The sequence below is a fragment of the Passer domesticus genome, chromosome 4 (genome assembly GCF_036417665.1).
Source record: "Passer domesticus isolate bPasDom1 chromosome 4, bPasDom1.hap1, whole genome shotgun sequence".
NCBI classification, from domain to species: Eukaryota; Metazoa; Chordata; class Aves; order Passeriformes; family Passeridae; genus Passer; species Passer domesticus.
The window spans coordinates 46,603,935-46,628,902 of NC_087477.1; the positions used below are offsets into that span (position 1 = coordinate 46,603,935).

A 24,968-nucleotide genomic window follows, 5' to 3' on the forward strand; every position below is an offset into this window, starting at 1 on the left:
TCAATGTTTAAGCAATGCATTAGGAGGGAAACAGCATCATGTGTTCAGTGTGATTTTTCTGGAGAGTTTTAATTTTATTTTTCAATTTGCCTATGAGTTAATTTCCTGTACTCATTTTCCTCTGAATTTAGGAATAGAAATATGTGGTTTACCTCAAATTACTTTTGAAGTATTACTGCCGCATGGTTAATCCATCTGAATAGCATTTTTAAGATTTTTTCAAATCATGAAAGGGGATTTGTACCAGAAGTAGGTGAAGCAAGCAGCCTGGTAAAACTCAGCCTTCACTCCACAGCTATCCAAACAGCCAAAGCAAGCTTGAATCTATATAAAAAGTATTGATTGATGTTCAAGTGAAGTCTGTTCCAGGCGATGCATGAACTGGGACCCCCTTATGATCCCCTCAGCAGTCTCTGCTAGGTGATCTATTGGGAGGTTCTCCCCCCACCCTAACCTAATCCTCAGTGTTTGTGCCAAAATATCTTTTCTGTAATCATCCTTTGAGACATTACATAGTTTGTTTTAAAAAAGTATGCATCAACTCCAAAGTGAATATGCAAAGAATGAGATTTTATTTTTAAAATATTTTATGAATAAGGTATACTTTTAGTATGCTATTTAAATTTACTCTTAATTCCATTTTCTGTTGATATCAATGCTTCCTTTGTGCCAAATGTTAATTCCTAAGTTATTTCTAGTTCTTATTCTCTATATCCAAATGCAATTTCTGGTTTTTTGTTTCTTTGATAGAAAATATTCTAACCTTAAAGAGAAATAGAACTTTTTAATATAATATGTCGAAATATAATGTCACAAAAGTGTGAGAAGGAAAAATTGTGGCTACCTTTGTAACTTGCTTTTAAAAGACCAGTAGTGATAGTTCTCTTTCTATGGAAGTAGAAATGAATACTGCTCTTACTATAGCAGTTGGATATGGATTTTTGGCTTACTTAGATTCTACTCCTGTCTAACAAAAAGCATTTGTACAAACAATTTATGTTTTCTGTTAAAAGTAATCCCAAGAATCATTGGGTTTTTGAAATCTAAGTTGTGGTATTCTGGCTATAAAACTCTACAAGTATTGATTAAATTTAACATCAGTACCCAATAAAGGGGTTTTTTCCCTTCAATTTATCTGCTTTCTTTATGGCAATTTATAAGTGCTGGCTAACCATCAAATCTGTTAAATGCTTCTACTGCTTAGTAAACATATCTTGGAAAAATGCAGCATTTTTCATTTGGCTTAAGCTAATCACTGTGTTTTAAAAGGAGGTTGTTCTTTGTATTTGAAAGCTTTCTGGTTGCTGGTTCTCAACATGCTATTTGCTGATAGTAGAATGATTTATTCTTTTATGGTGAGAGGGGCAGGATGGTTATAATTTTGAATGGGTTTATGGTGAATAATGCAACTTATTTTTTAATAGGTGTTATGTGACTTTCAGAGGATGGCAGATGCCTTGCTGTCAGTTAAAGCCTTGATCACAGTTCAAGAACTGAACCTCCAGGACACAAGAAAAAATAGGGGGGTTCCTTTCCTGCTTCAGCTACACTTTATTTAATTCTATTTTTTACAAAATGCTTGTTGTTTTCAATGTTAAATATAATTTTATTTAAATGGAAATGCAGCAGTTGATGGATTGTTTCATTTACTGTTGCTTTCACTAATAGATGCTGCAGAAATGTATTCTTTGAAGGACCAACTAGAATGGGATAAAATGATGCCTATTCTTTTGAAAATAACTGTGATTTTAAAAACAAACCAGTAAACAAAAAATCCCACCAGAATATGAGATATGGTGTGGATGGAAGGGTTTGGTCCTCGCAAACCTCTTGCTGCGTTGCTACATTTTATTATTTAACTCCTGACAGTTACTAGATCATAAGATAATGATTTTGGCATTGCTCGTATTAAAAACAAACAAACAAAAAACAGATTAAATAAACTCAGAAACTATGCTAAGAACTAATATAAATAGTTCTCCTTCACAGCCTGTGTTTTTCAAAGATTCTTACAATTGCAAATGAACAAGGGGAAAAGAGTATATTGTAGAGGATTTAGTGAAAATTTTGTTACCTTAAGGAAAACTACTTTCTCTTAGTTCAAACTCAAAGAAATTTTTATGAGCTTCTTCTTACTTTGCTTCCTTGTTTCTTAACTAAAATGGATTTGGTGGTCAGGTGGCAGCAGCATTATCTGCTGACATCAGTTTGCATAGAGAAGGATGTACTGGTAATGTTGGAAGCCTAATTTTAAGAAATTATAGCAGTTGCTCAGCTTCCACAGAACACAAGAGTTGCATTGATGTTTCTTGGTGTCCGGTCAGTTGTCCCAACCATTTGCCTTGTCAGCCTGGAAAGAAAGGCTGTGACATGCCTGTGGTTCCAGTTTCTTTAGTAATGTGACCATGGATTTTCTACACTCTGTTCAAGCAATATCTTTTTCTCTTATTCTTCTTAGATTTTCATTAGTAAATAGTAGCAGATAATGGCAGAAAATAAAATGAAGGGTGGAAAAAGGAATGGAGTAAGGGCAGAACTAGGGAGCATTCACACTGCAAATTATATTGTAAGATTAGAAACAATTTTTATGTGTAGCTCTTTATTTTTTACAACCAAAGCTCACACTTTCTTCTACTTTTATGCTGGAATTATAATTTCTTATGAAAGGAGGAATGTAATTTTCTTTAACATCATTTGAGGTATTCACTTATTTGTAAAAATCTTCTGTTCTAACTGAGGATATGTTCCCTTACCAGAAATATGTAGTTGAGTTTTTTATTTTCTGACAGAATATAATGGAGAATCATTACCAATTTCCAGACTCTAGGTTTGTATTTTCTCTCAACATGACAATGAAGGTGAACTAAAACTGCAGATAAATAGAAGCACCAGAGAAGGCATAAGAGTCTCACACTAGTTAGCAATTAAAAGAATAATTCATAAAAAGAATATGAGCAATAATCTCAATACTTGAATTCTGTTAATCATATGGACAGTGAATTTATTAAACAAGTAGATGAGTTGAGTTTTGGAAATGTTTGGTTCCCTCATCTCCACCCTATCATTAACCTAGTCCATGCATACTTTTAAAGTGCTTTTATTTAATCACTAAACAATTAAAAATTAATCTCTTTCAGGGCTAATTATTATATACTTATCCTGAGATTACAATGGATTCCATAAACAAGGAATAAGTAGATGGTTCTGGGAACAAATACTTCAGCCATTTGACTTATTTGGGCTTGGGATGCCTGCATATATCTCCCTTAAATGTAAATGATTTTCCATTTAAATCAGATATAGCTTCTGATTTGGAGAGAAATCATTAATGGTTAATAAAACAGTGCATGGGCATTTTGATCTTTGGGAAATTCCTGTTGTCACTTAAATGGCAGATTCCTACATTCTTCTCTTGCTCTGAAATATCAGTCATGCTACTTGACTAATATTCAGGCCTAAGTACAGATGAGGATGGTTTTATTTGTGTAATTGTAGCAAATATGTTTCTCTCAGTTTATGTTGCAACTATAGAGCATTTGGAAAACCGAGCTTGTCTGCTCATGTACTGTTAGTGTGATATAGTTATGAAGTCGGAGAGCATTTTGTTTATAGGTACCATTTGTTTTAATAGTTAAAAATATTGTGATTTCTTTAAAACTCCCGTTTAAGTGTGGTGTTAATTCTGGCCTTGGATTGTGTGGAAGAAATCTCTTTAATAAACCTATTCTGAGATATCTGAATACATCCCTTTTTTATACATAGCTTATACAGCTGCTTCTAATACCTTGTTCTTCTCCATCTCTGTGGCTTATAAGCAAATTAACAATAAATAGAAACACTGGACAACCAAAGACAGAATTATGTATAGTTCTTTGTCCTTAAAATAAGAAAATATTCATGCAAAGCAAACACAATGAATTTTTTTCCCCTCTGATTCAAATCATATTATCTGTAAAAGTTTATTGAAAAAAAAAAATGGGGAAAGAGGGTAGTTATATTTACCTGGAATAAAAACTAACTTAAGTTATACCTCTCAGGCAAAAAATACTTTAAAAATAAATGCGGAATAAAAAAGCCTAATTGCTCTTTAGGTCTTTTTAGTTTTGGAGAATGAAATTTCAGGATTAAATAATTACAGAACATGCAAATACTTCACACATTATCTTTACAGAATAAAAGTTCCTCCATAAACGTCTGCCACAAACCACTTTTCACTTCTTAAAAGAACACAAGTGTTTAGGAGGAGAACAGAGAGCAAAGGAGATGATGAAAAAGCAGGCTTTGGGTCAGTAACCACAGAAACCATGAAAAGGATGTATGGATAAAAAAGGCAAAACCTTTAAATATTTTATGATCAAAGATAAATTCAGCCTGAGTCATTATTTAAACAATTTAGGTATGTAGATACTGAAAGGAAAATGTTTGATTTAGGAAAATACAGATTGTCTGACCTCAGTCTTCTATCTTTTCTGCATTTTTCACCACTCTTGTCTCTTTTCTTAGATTATAGCCCTTGTCTTGCAGGTGCTCCCTACATCCAAACAGTGTCTGTCACCTTTACTGTCGAATACCAAATTTACATAGGCTGTATTGGAAACACATTTATTTGTGTGTACAGAATATATGACACTGAAGGTGTTAAACTGTCCTAGTTACCAGAGTATGTGTCTAGTAAGTGCTCAGAAAAAGAGAGTAAAATGTTCTTTCCTCTAGATATATGGCTACTATTTTATTATACTGTTATTCCTGGGAGACCAAAAAATTAACATATGATGGCTTCTTTATGCAAATAGTCCAGGAGGGTCTGCCATTACCTTTCTGAATTGGTCTTCCCATACTGTAATGTGAGAAAATCTTGATGCTGTTGCCAACATTCAATTCATACTTTTGTTAGAACATGGTGATCACACTTAAAGACTTTTTAAAATCTGTTCTTTTTTGCTGATTATAATTTAGATGCATTTATTTAATGCTTCAAAAATTACTGTAACCATCTAGTCTGAGCACCAGTCAATTTGTGGTGGCTATATCATACCAGTCAAAGCATTTCTAACACAAAGTGTCTCATTGCTGCATGTAACAAGAACAGCTTTGAGTTTGGTTATGATAACAGACAGAGGAAAAGAAGGTGACAGCTCCCCATTGTTCTTTTGTTTGCTTGCTTTTTTTGTCTTTATGTTGCATAATTTTGCTGAATTTGTATTCTTTCAGGCCTGTGCTTTTCTGTAATAGCAAAACAGATTCAAATGTCTGGACTAATACTGGGTTTTGGACTAACCTCTCTTGTGTGGAGTCTGGATCACATAGCTAACTAAATGTAGATTTGTTGTTGTCCACTTGAAGAGTGTTTTTCAAGTTAGAACTGTAATTAGTCAGTTCAGCAAATTCAATGCAGCTGATGTTCAAGATAGAATTAGGTGTAGACTAAAAGCCCTCAGGTAATCTTATCTGTTCTTGATCTTTCCTTATGTGTGAAATTTGTCAGGTTAAATTTCAGCTGGCAAACTTCAAGACAACAAAGGAAGCCAAGCTTTGTAATGCTACCAAGTACACACAGGAAAGTACATCACACAGTAGGACTAAACTTCCTGATACAGAACTTGGATTTACTGTAACTTTTATGGCCTTCTAATATATTGAAATTCAGTCTCTAGGGAATATGCAGGAAGGCAAACTTAAATCATCATAACTTCTCTACATTCCAGATGGTTTCTATAGGCTTCTGAGATTTACCTTCAACATAAAATGTATTTGTAGTTTTAAAATTTATCATAAAAATTTTTCTGCAAGTAGCTTTGGAAAAGAACTGTCATTTCTTTCATGTAATGGGAATGAGGGGAAATGTATTATATCTGTTCTGCAAAACCTAAGCTCCTATCCAAAGCTTCATTATTTTTACTAAAGGATAAAACAGGGGTAGGTCCACAAGTACTGACCTTGGATATGGAAATCACTATGTCTGAGCTACACTGTCTCCCATATTGAGGAACAAAGCCTTGTGTAAACAGGTGGCTGGTTTATGCCATCATTGTTGAAACCAGCACACTGGAGTCTGTTTTCTAATCTAGTTTCTGCTTCTTTACCACTGTTACTTCTATTGTGAAAGTCACCATTCATCGTTGAAATTTACTAGTTTGGTTTTTCCTAAATACCCAGTGCTACATCAAACAACTCAGAATCATGGGCTAAATTAATCTGCATGAGATTAAATTAAACCCAAAATTGCTTTGAACTTTCTTTATATTGTAATGGTTAAATTAAAACTTAATTAAACACATCACAGACAGTATCACAATAAAAGTATGACTTGCATTGTGTTATCTTACAATATTTTGAAGGGAGTTCCTTAAGACTCAAGTCCTACCTAGACTGAGTAAAGATTCTTCAGAAATGTTAACTAATCATAGAGGCTCTTCCTGAGTTTATAAAGAGTTTTAGCAGTCCTCAAGTGGATTTGACATAAAGCAGGTTAAATACAAGTGCTAAAATAATATTGGGGCTATTGTGTGATGAGCTCAGTTGATCAGAGCATGGTGCTAATGATGCAAGATTGTAGGTTCATTCCCTCCATGGGCCATTCACTTCAGAGTTGGACTTGATGATCCTTATGGATCTCTTCCAACTCAGAAGATTATGTGATTGATGAATTATTAGTATTTTTCCTTAAATTTGTTCTTCATTTGTTAATGACTATTTTTAAGATTTTGGAAAGCCCACAATTATTGAAATCAGTATTCTAAGGGTTTTAACAGAACAAGAAAAGTCACAATAATTACATTATAACTTTCTGATTATTCAGGAAGGTTGTTTGTTTGGTTTTTTTTTAGGTGAGGTTTTCTTGTTTGTGTTGTCTCATAGGTGTTGATTTTATTTTTCACAATACTCTTCTGTATGTGGATTTTTTTAATGATTGTAAAAAAACGGAAAATTTAAACTATATAAAGATTTTTATATCTCTGTTTCTGCATTATACTGTAAATTTGCAACATTTGCTGTTTTGAAAATCCACACCAACGTACTGGAAATACCTAGGACTGGAATTTAGGAACTTCTGGACAGGCAAACGTGACACTGCTTTTTCTGGTGTGTAATAAACTACATTAGTAGTTTCTGTGTTTTCTCTCCAGTTTGCAAACAAATGCACACAGTGTGAAATGCACTCTGGCTGCAGTATCATCAAGTAGATTGTTACTAAATCATGCATTTCGTGACGTGTTCTCGTAAGTGTACAGCTCCCCAGTTACAATTTAAAAGCGCAATCATATGAGCTGCAAGTCACAATGGAATTTTTTCTCTACCTACTCTTGAGATCAGAATCATAGGGTAGCGACACTCTCAGTACATGCGATAAGGAGAGAGAATGAGGGGAGACGGACCACTACTTGACTTCCTTCGTGTTATTTTTGGATATGACTAGCATTCCTCCCCTTACACACACCCTCTTTTCCCCCAGCCCCCATCTCTTACACGCGTTACAAGCTCATGCAAACACTCTCACGTACTCTGCAGCAGCAGCAAGAGCAACAGTTGGACTGGAGCCAGACGACTTAAACTCCGCTTCCTCATTGCCAGCAGGCTTTGTTCTTTGGACTCAGTCAGAACTAGGGAGAACGTCTTCATTGCCGCTCGTGGTGGTTGGAATTTGGCAGCTCAGCTGTCTATTAAATTTTTCTGTGCTCCGCTGCGGACTAGAATGAATTTAGAGCAGCAAAGCTAAGAGCTGGGGCTAGTCAAGAAATCAAGGATCCAGAGACCATCAGCTCTCAGCCTCTTTGTGGGGGTGGGGTTCCTCTGTGCCACTACGGTAAGTGTCAGCCTTAAATGTGTATAAAGGTGCAGGAAACTATAAGGTGCTTTAGCTTACTACTATAGGGGAGGGGGGGAAAGTACGAGTGGATCACACAGTGTGTGCTGTAATAGTGGTCTTGGAACAGTGCCTTGCCGTAAAATGTTCCTATTTTTCCCTTTCCAAGAAGTTTTATAAGAATGTATCTATTTTAGCAAAATTCTTAAGTGTCTGTACAATTTTGGAAAGCTTTCCAAAATGGCTTTATTATTAGGTTTTCTGCAAGCCTGGTTTGTTTTGAGCCATGTGTAGTACAGAGTAACTTTAACTGGCAGAGTAACTAATTTGTTTTAAGTGCAAGAGCTGAACCTGGGAAGTAAAGGTGTTCCATCACAGAGGATATGAGTAGAACTATTGTTCAGGAGGACGGGGAGGGTAAAGGGATGATATGCATCCCAGGACTAGTCTATAGGCACCCAAAATAAGTTTGTTTTAAATGACTGGCATTCATTCAGAGTGCATCCCCTCCCCCTTCCTTTCACCGCTATTAGGAGCAAAGTGAATCTTTTTAAAAACAAAAAGCTTTGAGAGTCTACTGTTCTAGAGCATGCAAGTGAAGGCTAATGTACAGTGTAAAAAGAGTGCAGGCTTGACTAAATGAGACTGAGAGGACAGGAGTCCTCCTGAAAGAAACTGCTTTCTTCCAACATGCAAAATGATTTAGCTGTTCTTGCTTTTTCAAAGTTAAGACTGCTGCCTTATAAGTTTACTAGGAAAATGGTTTGCTTTGTTACAAAGACTTTTTTTATCTCAGTATTGTCTTTAGGAAAAGTTTTATAATGGCCAGAACAGAGGCAGGTTAATCCAAATGCATTGCTTTCAGAAATGCCATCTAGCTGTCAAAGGAAGTTCACTGCAGGGACCCATTTGTTTTAAAAGTACTGATAAGCCCTGCTATCAGCATGCTATTATGTCTTGCTCTGTAGGTTATCTTAATAAAGTGATAAATAAGAAACGCTTGAAGTCCAGAAAGTCAACTGTATAATAAATTTGACAAAGGGGGAAAGACCAGGTGACTGAATGTACTTACTTACTTTTAAAGCAAAAAGTCCAAAGAAACCTTACTGGGACAATAGATCTTAAAAGGGGAAAAAAATTCCTTTCCTTTGCCTTAACTCTGGCTCCATCAGTTACTTCAAGTAGTTATTCAAATATTTTTTGTTGACAAAGTGAGAGTTCCCTTGCCTCTATCTGATTATTAAATGCTGGTGATCAAGTATTTGTGAAGGTGAACCTATTCACATGAAAAATATGCTGAATGGGCAAATATGTGATTGTGCAAGTGTAGCAGTCACAGTCAATTAACTGTTTGTTTGAGGTCTGTGTGTTTGTTTTTTCTAATTTAGAAATTCAAAACCAAAGCTTTGTCATTCTAAATTTCACCCTTCATTTGGGAGAATACTCAGGTGTGTTAATTGTTAAAAATTATCTGCTAAATTATGTTTCTATGGATTGACTGTGAAACAGTGCTCAGCAGCACAGTGTGCAATTACTTAGGATGTTGGGGATGTTTAGTACACTTTGCTTGCCAAGTACTAAGGCATTTCTTTCTATAGTAGTTACTAGCTCTGTTTATGGCAAGTTATTCACTGAATGGGAATTACACACTAAAACTAGCAAAGATTGTTTTTCAGAGCTAAAAATGGAATATTGTTTTCCTCAGTTGGACCCCCCTCTGTAAATGGCACCATGTCAGGTTGCCTCAGCAGCTGCTTTCAGTTTCACAATTTACATGGGTGCTATAATGACATTTTTTCTCATTGATGTGGTGGAAAAATCTGACATCTTTATGCTGTTTTTCCTGCTTTGATATGTTAAAGCATATTTTCTATTGACTGTGAGGTTTGGCAATGAGTGTTGAGTTCAGAGATGGGCCTGTACCAAAATCCCTGGATTCCTACATCCATGAAGTATAAGAAGGTTAATAACTGGATCCAAATGTCTTGGCTCTGGTCTATTCCTGTTTTAAATGCACATCGCTTTGACCACATGTTTAAATTGTTTTTTGAGGTGATTAAGACTGAAAGAAATCTTTCAGGCTCCAGACACAGTTTTAAAGAGGAAATGGCATTTAAGAATCTTACAGTTATTTAAGCAAAGCTTGCTCATTTGCTGTTTAAATGTGACTTTTAGGAGCCTCCAAGGACCTACATTCCCTTTCCTCTGTTATAACTTTAGATGTAAGTAATATTTTGGAACTCCTTCTGAGATGTGCTGAGGAAGCTAAGGTGGTTTTGTGCCTGTCCTTTCTATTTGTTTAAGGAGACTGGTGAAGAAGGCTAGCAGCATACATTCAGATAATGCAGATACCTCAAAATGGTTTTTGATCCTAAGTGATCCACCTATAAGCTTTTAAGAAAGTGTCATATATGTATATACTAAACTGCAAAAAATTGTAGTGGCCTATGGTGAGAAATACTGTAATATGGTGTAGGAGGCTGCAGAAATTGTTGCTGAAATGGTGTATATTCTGCTTTTTTAATTGATCAGCTTCTCCTACTCTGGCTAGCTTAATGGATTTAGTGGCTCTCTGTGAATACAATTACATATGCATCTGCCAGCTGCTTGTGGTATCCCTGTCTCAGCAAGAAAAGCTGTTCTTTGGCTCCCTGTGCTTTGTGGCACACAACACTGATTTATTAGGCAGTAGATGCATTTTTTTCTTGAATGATTGAACTATGATGTCACTTTTTGACTTGGCTTTAACCTTTTAGAATTGGTTTGGTGGTTTTTTTTCTTCAGACTATTCTCTTAACACTAGGAAAGTGGGAAATATCTCAATGTTCATTGCAGAGCAACTCTGTCTACCCCAGCACATTCCAGGGCCACCGAATCATTTGTGGTGAGCGTGATTCAGATCTGGTTAAGATGATTTAAAAGAGAGGTTATGGGCATACTGCAGTTGTGCATTTAAGAAAATACAGAGTTTTTACTGCCTGATTGAGACCACATGGCTCCAACTTAGACTTTTCTTTTAACATGGAAATCATTGGCTGGATGTACTCAAACGATTTATTTTTTTTAAATTGCCTAGAGGCTGAGAGTTTGGGTCATAGCATTTAATGGTAAGGTCAGGGTTAAAACAAATAGTTTTTAATGTTTCTTTGAATAAATGAAAAATAGCTTTTTTGAATATTTTGCAGGGGATGAAAACATGCTTCTCTTAAAAGAAAGCAAATGTATATCAGGAATTCTTTTGGACACTGCAGGCTAATTGGTGACCTGATTTGAGAGTGAGAAGGATAGAGATAGGGAAGATCTCCCTGTCAAAAATCACAGTAAATATGTTCCACTCCAAATATATTATGGAAGATACCCAAAGTAAAAAAGAAAGACCTTTTTTATTGCATACAATTTAATTGCTTACTCTCAGCATTTTGTGCTGCTCTTAGGAGGACTGAAAAGTTTATATAACTAAACTCTCTTTAAATTGTTGTGACTATTTACATACAGTATATCCCTACTATGAAGAATGAAATTGTAATAATCTATATTCTTTTAATGTATATTATTTATTTTGAAAATTTATTTCTTCCCTCAGTGCTCTCACTTCTTTCTTTTCAATTATAATATTTGTCCCATAAACTGGTGCATAGCTTTGATGTAAAACTTTCACCCAAATAAATATTAGACTATGAATGTTATTTTATATGGATACTTTTGAAATTAGTAAAAAAATTCCAAGATGTTTCAAACATAGAACGCAAATCAGAAGTTACAGCATTGAATAATCACTCTTTGTTCTTGCGTCTGTTTGGAAGATAAAGTAATGATAAAAGGCAATTCTTACACTAACTCACCATAATTTATCTAGAAATAATACAAGAGTCGTATTCTACAACAGGAAACCCAATAAACAATAGTTATGAGCTTTTTGCTGTCTTTAAGGATTGGGATGATAAATTTAGCTAGGGGAGAATGGGAAAAAAGAAGAACAGATCAGTCATGCAGCTGTGTAGCTGTGTACATCCCTTTTCAACTAGTTTGTTGCTTAATGTTACATCTCTCTCAAATTTACAGACCACACATGAACTTTGTTCTTAACTTTAAAAAAGGATAAAAACGGAAAAAACAAAAAAAACCCCAAACAAACAAAAAAAACCAAAAAAAAAAAAAAACCAAAACAAAACAAAACAAAAAAACCCAAACATTAACCAGAGGTCATGAATCACTGTTAGTTAATTTCTGCCTCACATAAATGACAATGTAAATTGCTGATTTTTGTAACTTTGAAGTGCATAATGCAGGTGGGAAAGCTATTATTATTTCTGAGTAACTGCTGTGAGAATTAATCAGACGTCAAAATACATACTACAGGGTCTTGACATTCCTGTCCATGGTATGTTGATGTGTTGTGTCGGTATTCAGTTTTACTGAGTTAATGCATATAAAATACTGAATCCAGAATAAAATTAAATCCAGAGTCAACTGGATTTGGTTTTATACTCCACAATCCTAATTGTACTATGGATAGACCAGTACAGTCTTTCTACAAATACACAAGAAAGCATGGCCTTTAAAATGCCCAGTCTTAAAAGATGTATCTTGTGCATGAAGCCCTTGATAAATTTCAGAGCCACTCAGTGCTTTACAGATTAAGTGAAGCAAAGGTGACAAGATTCTGTTGTGTTGTATAGGTAGGAATATTCCTGTGTCTTCATATATATTCCAGAATATCCTGTTCTGTGAAGCATCTTTAGGCCAGCTTTTGTAGGGTATGTACATATACAGTTATTCATCTGTTACTAGATTGAAAGTTGTCATTCTCCCTAAACTGTGACTACTTACATTTTTTTTTTCTGACTGTAATGCTGGTGAAGTCTACATTGCACTGTGCATATGTAAAACAGATACCCTCTCTTCAGACAGTTTCTCAATCAATGGAGAGAGGCACATTGGGAAAGGAAATAAGAATCAAGGAATTTCATGATTTACAGGGGTCATAGCAAGCATATATAAACTCACGTCATTGCAAAGAGAAATAAACCTTAAAGCTGCCTTGAGTGTTGACCCTCAACCTGTTGGATTCCTAGGGAGTTTTTGATTTTCCACTCAAACCTGCTCTTAGTATTGTTTCATATTCAGTTTCATGATGTTTGTGAAAAATGTACATGGTATTCTTTGAGGCATAGCTGGCTAGGCTGGTGTATGTCAGTAGGTAGGATGAAGCTTGAAAATATGAAAATAATGTTGAAATGACTGTTTGGAGCAAGGAGGAAGTAGTCATAAATCTGGAAATAGTCACCAGAGTATAAGACATGGGTACATGCGTGCTGTAGGATCATACAATGTTGACGACTGTCAAACATGGATGTAGGCTTGCCTGATAAAGCTGAAACTAAAGACTGAAGTGAGGGCTGGGCTGTGTCTTGCAGCAAGTGAGATGTGTAAAGGCACTTCAGCTGATACCTGAACAGATAGCATAAGTCAGTCATTATTATTTACAGAAAGGTGATGGCTAGTCCTCAGACCTGGCTTAGGAAGAGAATGTAATCCTCCCCTAAGGAAGATTGTTTGTGTGTTGTAAACTGGACAGTACTACAGTGGTTAACCCTAATGACAGGTATCTCATTGTATAAACTGAGCAAATCAATGGAATGTAATTTCAGGAAAGGAATGCTCTGTGGAGGATGCTGAGGAAAAAGTGGCATAAGTTTTGAGAGAACTGAAGCTCCAAAGACAGGCAATTTTCCTTCCCCACCCTTTCTTTCCTATTATCTGCTGTTTCAACAAGACCTTTTTATACAGCACACTTTAAATCTGTTCTAGGGCACCACAGATGTTATCCCAGAGTCCAATGTCTTGAATCTTATTTTACCTCTTTTAATGGGTAACTTTTTATAATATCTATGATTCTATTTGCCTCTGAGGTAAGATATAAGAAAATAGCATGCTACAGAAAAGTACCGTCACTTGTAAATATGATGGATGTTTACAGAGATTAAGCTTTTTTTTTTCCATTAGCAAATGTGAAAATTATCTTTAATAATATTCCATTATTAATCAGAACAGGTATTATCAATATTGTTTTGCTAGTTTGTTGGAAATTAATTCAGAAAGCTTTCAGACTAGTAGGCATAGAAACTAACTAGTTTGATGGTGATTTTTCTATCTGTAAATATATGAAATAAGCAACAGTTGCAAATGTCTGTGAATATAGGGCATCCTAATCTTGAGTTCTTTGATTATGACAGTTTGCTTCACTGACATCACAGCCATCCAAGACCTGTTGCCAGTATTGAAAACCATGGTCAGAGCAGGACTGAGGTACTTGTTCTCTACACCCTATGGCACTCTGCTGAGTAATGCCAATCTCTGCAGGCTGAGTAAATTCTCACTGAGTAAATTTGACTGCTGTCATACTTAATGTGAGGCACTGACAAAACTGCTGACAGCTTCCTTGCTTTGTTGTCAGTTACTGAGTTGCTGACCTGACCCAAATGAATCAAATATTTTAGCTTCTGCTCAGCAAACTTATACTGACTGTCTCTAGCTTAGAAATAATCAAGAAGCAAGAAAAAGGGAGATGATAGTAGGAATAGTACCCATATAAAAATGGAATTGTTTTGTATTAGCTATGTAGGGTTTTATTTTGCATTTAATTTCATCTAGTTTAGCTAATGTTGCAGGTGGCAATTAGAAGCTTATCTATTCAGCTACTATCATGTAGATAGCTGTCTTCTATAGGCATCATTTAGTTGGCCTATAAAAATGCACAGTGATGGCCATGTATGTCACAGTTAATGTAATAGCTTTTTACCTTTCCAAACATCTAAAGTTGTTTTCCAGTTTTCAAGGTAAACCAACAAGTTCCATGATTACCATTTCCATTTGCTCAGTATGAACAAGACTGTACATCCTGAATGGAGGTTTCCTTTTGCTTATTGTTGATTTGCAAGTTATTAAGGTTTTGTAATTTAATATTGTTGGTTTGTTTTCTGTGGGCTAGAGTGGTTGGTGTCAAACAGTTTTCATCTTCTTCCCCTTTTTAAGTGTTATGGTTTTGAGAAGAATTATTACTTCTTCATCTGACATTTGTGTTGTCAGCCTTGAGTTGCCACTAACTCGCCACAGTCATGTTAAATGCAATTATGTATAGAATTCAAATCACATAAATGCAATTTCATCCTTATAACTTCACATATTTTTTCTTACTTCTAACTCTTTACAGTCCTTCCCTCAAAGTTCAAAATGGTATTTCATTGGAAGATTATGCCTGGCAATTCTTCAATAGGTGCTCTTCCCCATGAAGGCAAAATAATGACAGCACGCTCTTTGAAAATCTGTTTCTGGCCAAAGGAGTATAAGTGATAGCTAAGAGTGGCATTTCAGTTATAGGCACTATGCATTCCATTTCAGCTAGACAAGGAATCATGTTAATCCTACAAGCCTCAACAGTTCTTTGTGTCTGAAAAATGTTCAGCATTTCACATGGGATTATTAAATGCTTTTTTTTTAACCCGCTCAACCATCTTCACTGCCTTTAATTTTTTTATTTTCCTTCCCTTCCATGATCTTCTTAATTTCCTATCAAATACCAGAAGTGGTAACTTCATTTAAGCATGGGTCAACATAAACCAAGTGATGGTATCTTCAATCTAAGTGAACAAAGTTACAGTTATTTTATGTGGCTCAGGTGCATGACTGCCTTCAGACTTCATGGAAGGTGGCCACATAATATCCTTCTGCAACAGGTAAGCAGACCCCTAACAATGAAATTCCAGTATTTCATTGTCACACAGGGCTATATATTAACTTACATCCATCTCTTCAAGCCAGTCTGCTAGCTTCCAAAAAGATTGAGTAGTTTTATGTCTGGCAGTACATCTGGTAATGCAAGGTCAGGATCTGCTCTTATTTTAGAGACACGGTCAGCACAGAGAAGGTGGCCTTGGAGTTAAGACAGTGGAAATTGAGTTCTGAGATGGCTCTTACTGTCCTGAGAGACAATGGACAAACTGCTTAACCTCAGTTTTTCAGTAGTAAGACATAACTAATTATCTCATGTCCTATTACTGTTTCAGTGCTTAAAGATCTATTCATTGAGCTTTTCTTTAGAGAAACATTTTCTTCAGCTCCTGCAGACACAAGAACATTCATTGTGCAATTAGTTTCTGTCTAGACTGTTGTTAACAGGTAGTCCAATGGTTATATTCGGTAAGATGTGCGATGTGCTAGACACTGTGGAAAATTACAGTGAATGTTCTTACTGAAAATACAGATAAGAATATGCCCAACCTAACGGAATGGGAAAAATGTTTGGGGCAGGAAATGGTGGAATACAATGAGGGAGGCCTACTATGCTGCTCTAGTGGGCTCTTCCAGCATGCTCTGAAGCTGAGAACAATCTGAATGGGACCAGGCATGTCGTCTCTAAAACCATATATGTGTTTTCTCTGAAGCACTATACTTTAACTCTGTTCTCATATGCTTTATGCACCACTACTGTACTCTCAGTACAGGGCTGAATGCATTTTTAATGCATCCATGCATTTTAAGGACAATTTTTAATATGTTTGCGATAGCTTTCTGTAACTTTGTTTAAACAAATATTTGAGAATGCTTTATGGGACATAAACCAGGCAGAATTTCCTGAATTAACTTCCAAGTCCATTTTGGAGAGAAGATTTGTATCTGTGTATTTCCATTCAGAGCAAAATCCTTTAGCTACAGGGTGAAAAATACAAAGCAGCATCTGTGCTTTGGAAATCTAACATTCTGATATTTAGGGGAAGAGATGATAATCTTTGCATGAAACAAAACAGCAGATCAATTTTTTTTTTGCTGGCACAACTACAGACACAAGCAGAAGGGGTCTGCTTGACTTACTGACAAATGAATTAGTGGAACAATCTGAAATGCTGATAATGTCTACCACACTTTAACTTCAGGGTAAGATGTTCCAGGCCCCAGAAGGAAGTTGTACAAAACCAGTCAATTTAATTGCCTGTCAGAATGAAATAAATTATTGCTCAGTGTCTGGCTTTTCATGCCCTAAAACTATAGGAGCTCCTGTGTAGTAGCTAGTTGAATGCAATAAGTGCATGTTTCAGGTGCTGGGGGTTTTCTTCTCTTTAGTGCTGAATTCTTCTGTGTAACATGTTTCATAGTTCTGTGACAATCCTATGAAAGTATAAAACTCTCAAAGGGTGTTAAATGAATGGCTTTATCTGGTAATCATTTAAACTTGAATTACATTAAAAAATTAATGAAAGGATCTACATTAATATTAAGCACAGAACTGCAGAGCCAGCTATTATCAAACTTTTTATGACTGTACTTGCTCATTCATCACTTTTATAAACTGCTCTTTCTTTGTGCTCTGACACATGGAAACGGCTTCCAGGTTTTTTGGCATTGGAGGCAAGCTATTGCAGTGGAGATCAAAATGTAGAAGATATTTCAAAAGAAAAAAAACTTACCATGAAATATGAAACCTAAAAATGCAAAATGAGAAAGTTACATGGAATGTTAAGGTTATAAATGAATGTAAGTTGATCTTTTACTCCGCTTAATTCTTTCTGTCACTTCCTGCTTATATCACTTACCAACTTCAGTGTAAAGACTTCTGAAATGCAGGTAATTTTATCACAAAACTAGTATGGGAGCATTTTTCTTCTGTATCTTTCTTCTGCTTGTTTGCTTTTTTATTTTTTCTGAGTCATAATAGACAATTGCATCTGTAGATATGTCAGAAGACCAAAGAATTTTCCTTTTCAATGCATTTTAAATAATTTTGGAAATTGTAGACCAGATTGTAAGTCCTTAGAATCCACAGGACTAATTTGTGATTTTTTTTGGTCTGAAACCCATGAAACCCAGAGAGATTAGAGATACATTTGCAACTATATTTATGAAGCAAACAGCCACTTTCCAACTTTGCAAAAGTAAGTGGTACCATTTGATATTAAGAACAAGTGGGAATTTACAATTATTCAATTATTTTGCCATATCTTGTATTTAATAATGCTAGGGGAAAAAAAGTACTGTACTGTAGATTATGGAGATATATATAATAAAACTCTTAAGTTATTGCAAACTGGAGGTATTTTCAATGCAATATATTTTTCTGCATGATATTTGCAAGCCTTTATAATTAAATGTTGAGATCTTATAGCTGAAGAGAACAAATTCCAGTGAAGGGAAGAGAAATTAGCCACCTGAAGTTGAAAGTATTTTGTTGTGACACAATATTGGCTATGCTCTGAAGGAAATTTATTTCAGTTTCAACATGTAATGGGAGCTTGAAAAAAATTAAATATTGTCAAGCACAGCCATCCAAGTTGTTGAGTGATGACATTCATTACTGAAATACAGAATTGTAATTGAAGTGAAGCAAAGAGTTCTTTTGACTCTTCGGCTGTGCCAGAAAGTGCATATTCTGAATTTTCAGGAGAATAGCAGTTTTCTCTTTGGTTATTCTGATTTATCCTTCCTCAGTGTAGCTAGCCTAGAAGACAGCAGAATTATTGCTTAGGCACTCACAAAGAGGCTCTAGCTGTGTTTGCCCAGACTGCATTGGATCTCAAAACCCCTTTTTAGATTTATCCCAAATGTATGGCTGAGTTGTAAGTGGTGGTAGTATGCATACATGAGGCAGGAACTCAGGTTTAGTCAAATAGATTATATAAAATATTCTTCTATAAACATTTAGATGTCAGGTAGAAAATAGTGCTCCAGAAAATGCAGTGAGAGTAAGTTGTGCAAGAAGAGATGATGTATGGAAAACAATACATTAAATATTATAAATTACTTGTAATGCAATAAATTCTCTGAATATTCTGAAGAAAACTAAGTAAAGAATCTCACTAAATTAGCCTGCAGTTATCTAATGAATCCAACAGCCCTCAAAAATGTCTTACAAATAGAAGTGTTGAAAACTTCATGTCTTAAATTGCATATAACTTATTCCGGGATTTTTATTTAATGCTTTTTTCACATGTATGAACATGGTCACGTAGCTTTTAAATTTATACATGTCCAAACTCACTAGTTAAAAAGTTGCTCAATGAAATTAATTGTTTTGGAATATATAGCTTACGTGTCACAAATAATCAACATGCCTGTTGTAGAAAAGGTGGTTTGCAGTTCATAAGACACAAGTGGTCCTTGAATTGCACAGAATTTTCACTCTTTCTTGATCTGATGATTGCAAAAATATAGAAGAAAGTGAATTATCTGTCTACATCTATTTTTCAGTTCAATTGCACCTTCTGAAAGTGACACTTTTATTGCACAGGCTAGTGGCCAAAGAGGGAAAAGAAAGTTCTGTGAAATGTTTCTGAAAATGTGAAATCTGCGGGTTACACCTACACCCAGACAATGATTTTGTCTTCAGAAAACATCTAGTTAAGATAAAGAATAAGTACTTTGTGTTTTGTTAATGGACAAAGATATGGAAGAAAAGATAAGTCCTTTAAAGGGGTAAAGATAGGTCAAAATAGGATGTGAGGTGGTGTTTAAGCTTTGGCCTTCAAAAAGGGAAAATAAGTTATTCAACATGCATTTCAGCATTCTGTTATTTCAGAAGGTTGACTATAACATAAGAATACTGTTTTAGAAAAATCTTTAAGAGATATTTGTTCATTCTGGTTAGAGAGGTAAGCATACGGATTTTTCCTTTAATATTGACTGCTTTTTGGCCAGTTAAAGAAACATGATCTCCCTGCTGTTCTTGTTGAATCAAAACAGCTGCACAAATGTCTTTGATCCGCATGATGAAACAGGGTTACCTGAAATGTGGTATCTCATTTGGATACCATTGATACATTTGTGAAAGATCATTAAACCCCACAGTGCAGCCAACAACAAGAGTCACTTCCCTGCTTTCTTTGCTGCATGGCATAAATGTACCTCTGAGACTCTGAAGCCAGATCAACAACAAAGCTGCTAGATGCTTTTGGTTAGTTTTATGTTCAATATTTATGTATCTTCCTTGTAATCAGAGTTCTAAAAAAATAGTGAGCATATCTAGTTTTATAAAAAGTTACTCCAGCAAGAAATGAGTAGAAAGTAGTGAACATTACTCTAAGCTCCTAAGAGCTTGTTATTACAGAAATATATATTAATCAGAAATCAATAAATTTGGATTGCGTGTAAGTCATGTAGCAGGTCCCTCTTTTCTACATGATATAGTGTCTCTGGTTATGGACAGGAAAGGTTAGCATTAAACTTCTGCATTATAGGCATGATGTGTAATTCAGTTTTATTCATTAAATCTCTTTTTTTTTCCCCCTTTATATCCAGGTGTTTCATTGCTGTGTCACAGCACGCATATCTTCCAACTTTTATAACACTGCAGGATTAATACAGTGACATGCAATTTATAGTGATAAAATCTTACTAGAATGTATTTGTTTTACAAACTCATTATTTAATTTTTTATAGTACATAATTAAATTATGATTAATGTACAAAAAAGGTCAGTTTATTTATTTAAATTATTGTTTGTGTTTCTCTCACACCAAGGCAACTACTTCTAAACACCCAAAAAAAGCCCCAAAAACCAAGTATGAATCTAAATACAGCTGTAAGCATTCCTTTAAAAATAATTAATAAAAAATACCAATTTGTATTTCAATTCATATTATAATGCTCACAGTAGTTTTGACTATGATGCTCCTTTAAAAATATAATAGGAAGCTGAGATAAAACAGAAGGACCTGAGGAAACAAGAGTTAGTTGCCTCAGTTGCAAATTTATAGGAGTGAATTTCAGTACATTCAGCAACTTCAGAAAATACATTTTGTATCAAAAATTCTTATTGTGCCTAAGAATAGTTCAGCAGTGGCACAGTTGAAATCAGCAGCATGCATTATACCACTGCCATAGAAATGCAAAATAAACAGTAGTAACTGTTGAGCAAATAATTTAAAATTCACTTAATCTAAAAAGTAAAAGAAATGTTCTCTAAAATGTTTGATATATAAAAAGTTGTACAGTTAAAAGTCTTTGCTTTGCTCAGTGTTGTGTTCAATTTTCATACTTTCTAGCATTGATTTTGTGTTTTCTTGTGTGAATATCATTCAGACAACTAAAAGCTTCCATCAAAAATATTTCCTTTAAAACTTCTATACTTAAAAGCTACAATGTGAGGCCACCAGTTGCAAAGTCAAGGACAAGATACAATCTTGAAAAAAAAAAAAAAAAGAATTTCAAAACTGATTCTGTGATTTTAAGACAGAACAATTACTTTTTAATCAAGTCCGACAATGCTGTCTTTCTTTTGTAATTAGCTGTACACAACCATGTAAGGCTGTGGAATATTGCAGTACCCAGAGAGAATGACATGAGCTACAGGCTATACCTCTGAGCACCTTGTCCAAAGCTATCAAAATCTCAAGCTAACTTTGAGATTATTTCCCCAGCTGAAACAGAGTAGAATCCTTGTTCCATGGGTAAGGTGAACTGAAAGAGGCTTGGAAAACCTACACAAGAACGTAGGGAAGAAATTTTCCTAATGACAGGAATAAGCTAAAAAAAAAAATCTTTGGAGTTACTGCAGGTTGCAATCAGTGACAGAGGCCATTGCTCACTGTTCTTGGAAGCTTTGTTGCCCATGGCTCAGCTGGTCTCGTGTGTTACTTCTGTACCCCTCCACTTTGTATCCTTGCACAAAACATGATGCAGAGCTTCTCTTCAGAGGAAACAGAGTTAACCTGTAGGAAATGGCAGACTGAAATGTTGATACGTGTCTTGAAAATTCAACGATTTTGGTATTCTCTTGCAATTTCTTTGGCACTTTAGGAGAACAGTTTTGGTGTCCAAGTATCTAATTGTGTGGATTACTCAGCTGGATGTGAAGTCCTCACTGAAATTTGTGAGAGCTGGATGAACACTATGCAACATCTGAAAAATCAGTTAAATTAGTTAAATTATTGTACGCTGCTTATAATGTAACACACTTTTTATTACAAAATTTGCTTCTATGTTTTTCAGTATATAGAGATATTTTTTAATTGCTTAACTGAAGATTCAGCCAAAGCACGAGCATTTATATTCAGGTTTTTTTCCCGTAGATTTACAGTTTATAAATATTTAAAGTATGTATGTTGTTATTGGTAACCCACTTATGAATTACCTATACAAATAATGAAATATCTATTGCACAGAAATTGGGCAGTTTGTAGAGAATTATAAGTATCTGAATAATTTGATTCCTGCAGTGTACTCTAGATCTTTTATGAAAAAGCTGAGTTATTTTAAAAATCAGTTAAAGTTCTTTAGGTAGTAATGTTTTATAGTCTGGAAGTGTTGGACTGCTTAGTTTCAATGGAGAAAAGCAAAATGGGAGTTACACAGTATTGTGATGGAAATGCTGACTCTGCCAGTACAAGAATGTCAGAGTATTTCACTTTGACTTTTCTTGCTGGACATACTTAACACTACTAAGGATAAAATTACTTTTTAATTTACAACTTATCTCTCTGCACTTTCTGTAGTGGTCAGAGTTCCCTATTATAATTTCTCCCTAAGGCTATATCTTAAAGTTTCACTTCAGCTGCCATTTTAAATTAACTTTAAGAGTGTGCAGAGAGGAAAACCTCTCTATTCCTCAGTGACTCTCAAAAAACATAAGTTCCAGCAGGATTATGTATTAGAGAGAACCTTGAACTGTTTTTCTTAAGACCCTTGTGCTTACTTAGTCAGTGTACTGTTCAACTCTGTTTATATTTTGTTCAGGGTCATTAAAATCCCAGACACACGTGCTCCTATGTATTTCCATGCATGGAGGATTGTGAGGGCACAAAGAAAAGAGGAGTGAATAGAAAGGCACATTGTGTGGCTTTCTGCTTGATGTCAGAGTGCATGAGCTGCTGCTTACCTGGCATCTGACTGTCCTTTTTTTGTTTGCTGTTCTGGTTTTGCCACAATGTAGCCAGTAGAAAAGCAAAGAGGGTTTGAAGCATGAAAAATGAGTATCTGATCATTGTTCCCCTGCTACCAAAATATCTCTTCCTTGTCTGTTGACTTTTCAGTCTAGTGATTGTTTCACTATCTGCATTAAATATTTAATTGCTATAATTTTAATATACAGGAAATACAATGTAGGTGTAAACTAAGCGTCGTTGAAGAAAAGCAAGGCAAGGAGTAGAAAAGTACACAGGAAGAGAAATGGTGGAAAGAGAATGAAGAAAAAAGTGGGAAAGAGCAGAAAACTGCAGTGTAATTTGAAATTTGGCAAGATAGAGAATGACTAATAAAATTGATTTCAGTTATATAGAGTGTATGTTCCTCTTTTTTTTTTTTTTAATTGGTCAGCCATTATCTGACACGTTGCCGTAGTTTCTGTTGTTTTTCAAGGGGACAGTTCTCCACAGTTTTGCATGAACTGTAGCACAGCCTTCAGGAATGCACCCATGGTGCAAGCTGGAGGACTTATTCTGGGGACTGATATGTACACCTTTTGTTGGTGTCTCTGCCTGGTTTTTTCCTATTTGCACACTTAATGCCATACTGAGAACCTGCAACAAAGGGATAGGGAAATGAGTTGCTGTTTTTACACTTGGTATCCAGAAGTTATGAAAGAGGTATCTTTTAAAACAATGGTCTCTATGTAGAGAATTTTCTTTTTCTCAAAGCATCTGCTGTGCCTTTGTTCCTCTGTGTTATTTTCTTTCAGGTTGGGTTTGGTTTGGGGTGTTTTAACTCTCCAGAAGTATTGTTGTCTTCTCAGGACTAGAAAATAATCCTCTTATCCCCAAGAGGATCAGTAGGCTGGAATAGACTGGACATGAGTTACTGCTGCCCTAGTTAGCATAAAACTGGAATTTTCTTGTAAGACTTGCTTTGTGGTTATTTTTCTGTGTCTAGTCATGAGTCCTGGCTTCTTTGGCTCAGTTTCCCTTTGATAGTGATTTGTTGCTTGCTTTAGTGATCCTTCACAGTAAGAGGGAATGCTTCAAAGATTTGTCTTTGAATCTTTTTCAGTCCTTAGAAGCAGAAAATTCTCCTCTATGATTACTCTGACTGTAATGCAGTAAGGCTGATTGTACAAATATATATATAAAAGATGAAAAAGTGGCATTTGGTCTGTGTTTGGGAAAAAAGTACTTCACTTATTTTCATTTTATGACCCTTTTTTGATTTCACAAACTCTTTTGAACTGAACTGGCAACTGGGAAGTTATTGCTGAATAAGTATTTCAATTGAGTATTTTCTTATTTGCCTAATTTTGATGTAATCAAAAAAAATTCATGACAAGTAGTCCTCCTCTTTTATCAACATGTACACAGAAAAGAAAATACAATTAGAAAAGGAAAGAGAGTACAATTAAGCCTCTTCCAGTGTTCATCATTTCAAATACCTGTGCTCTTGCCAATTGTGAAGGTGAATTCTTCTTTCCACAATGAACAGTGGAGTCCCACACCAGGTGTGTTTCCCATGCATCAAATATTGCCTTAATGACAGCTGAGGTAATTTGGTATTGAATTGCTTACTTACGTGCTTTCCTCTGGGGCAGGCAGTGTCTGATGAAGCAGGTCAGGACTCGTTTTCAGTATGACACTGATGTGATACAAGTCTTAATCCCAGCTAGTGCTGAGGAATAGCTCCCACTATTTGAGATGACCATGAACAAATCAAGGGACAATGTAGAACTTGTCCTCCTAAGAAAACAGTTTACTTATTAAATGTTATCTGACAAAAACATATAAATGTATTTTTTTGTTGTTTAAGTTCTCATGCTTAAGACAATTTTTTAAGCATTTTGTGAACACAGAATTTAGGAAACAATAGAAAGCCATACAGCTTGCATTAAACTAAAATGGGATCTGTCTGAGAAAATAATTAGGCTTGTAGGAGAGGTTTTCCTTTGCAGGATGTTTCTGGAAAGGAAAGAAAAATAGAACAAATGGTTATGTAGGGCCTCATATTACAGGCTCTTGTCTGTGATTGTCTAGAAATTGAATTAACTTCTCTCTTGTGCATATTGTTTAAAATGCAGCTTAGGAAAGGCTACACAGAGGTTAGGACTCTGAAGGTCTAATAATCAGAAATAGTAGCAGAGGTCCTCACACTGGTAGAAGGGACGACTTGTGACAAGAGGAAAGGAGGGGAAGAGGGGGAAGAGAAATGTTAATTTTGGCAGTAGAGCTGACAGAATAGATTTGTCTCCAAGGCA

The 24,968-nt window shown here is 35.3% G+C and overlaps 1 protein-coding gene across 7 annotated transcripts in view; it reads left to right on the plus strand.

The window, feature by feature from the left end:
- The window catches only part of PALLD (palladin, cytoskeletal associated protein), a 189,541-nt gene that overhangs the window by 34,482 nt on the left and 130,091 nt on the right, over positions 1-24,968 (plus strand). Inside the window, exon 1 of one of the 7 annotated variants that reach the window (XM_064417662.1) lies at positions 7,367-7,804. The exons of the other annotated variants lie outside the window; for them this stretch is intronic. The gene's annotated coding sequence lies outside the window, so the exon portion shown is untranslated. Of the gene's footprint in view, positions 1-7,366; positions 7,805-24,968 lie in introns of those variants that run through there. 7 annotated transcript variants of the gene reach the window in all.